The following is a 1077-nucleotide window of genomic DNA, read 5'->3' on the forward strand; positions in this document are numbered from 1 at the left end:
AAAAAAAAAAGAATCAGTCAAGCTGGGTACAGTGTCTTATGCCTGTAATCCTAGAACTCTGGGAGGCCGAGGTAGGAGGATCCCTTGAGCTCAGGCATTCAAGAGCAGCCTGAGTAGAGTGAGATTGCATCTCCACTAAATAGAAAAACCAGTTGAGTGTGGTGGCACATGTTTAAAGTTCCAGCTACTCAAGAGGCTGAGGCAGGAGGACTGCTTGAGCCAGGAGTCTGAGGTTGCTGTGAGACAGGCTGAGGCCACAGCACTCTAGCCTGAGCAACAGAGTGAGACTCTGTCTACCAAAAAAAAGGAAAGAAAAGAATCAGTCAATAAATCAGTAAAATGGCAGGCCATCTCACGTTTCTGGACACTGCTAGAGAAACTCTGCGTCTCAGCCGGGCTTTCAGGTGTAAGTCATCTTTCCCTCTCACTGCCTTGCTATGCTAACTTTACCACAGCCCCTCAAGGCCTCCATTTCACTCCTCTGTCTCACTCCTCACTTTCAACAGATCTCTAGGGGCCTTCTGCTTCTGGCTAAGAAGAGGTAACAAGGAATGAATTTATCTTCCTGCCTGAGACAACCAAAAGCGGGGACAAAACATACAAGGAAATAGTTTGCAAGATACTATCAGACACCAAAAAAACAGTGAAACCTGAGTTATGGGAACGAAGTGAGGTGAGTTCTAAGAAAGACTAGACCAAGTTGCTGCCTTGAAGGAGTTTTCAGCCGTAACCCCACCAGAGTTCAGCAGATGAGCCGGGTTGACAGTCAGGGAAAACCAAAGCAGCCGTCATTCAAAGGAGAGGAGACAGCTTCACTGAGAGAGATCTCCAGAGGTCTTCAGAGAGTTCCCTCAAAATTCATTTGAAAAGAAACACAAAAAATAAAAACTAAAAAGAATTTAGTCAAGCCCTACTTATGGGAGGAAGGAAACAAAGAAGGCTGGAGAAAGAACCACTAGAAAGGATTAAAGATTACAGTACAGTTTCTGCGCTCACAGAATCAAGAACAGTCTGTACCTACCTGCCAGACTGGAAAGGCTCATGATTCAAGGGACACTGGGTAGAGTACACAGAGAA

This window comes from Otolemur garnettii, unplaced genomic scaffold (genome assembly GCF_000181295.1).
Source record: "Otolemur garnettii isolate 467f Iridium unplaced genomic scaffold, OtoGar3 scaffold00048, whole genome shotgun sequence".
Lineage (NCBI taxonomy): Eukaryota > Metazoa > Chordata > Mammalia > Primates > Galagidae > Otolemur > Otolemur garnettii.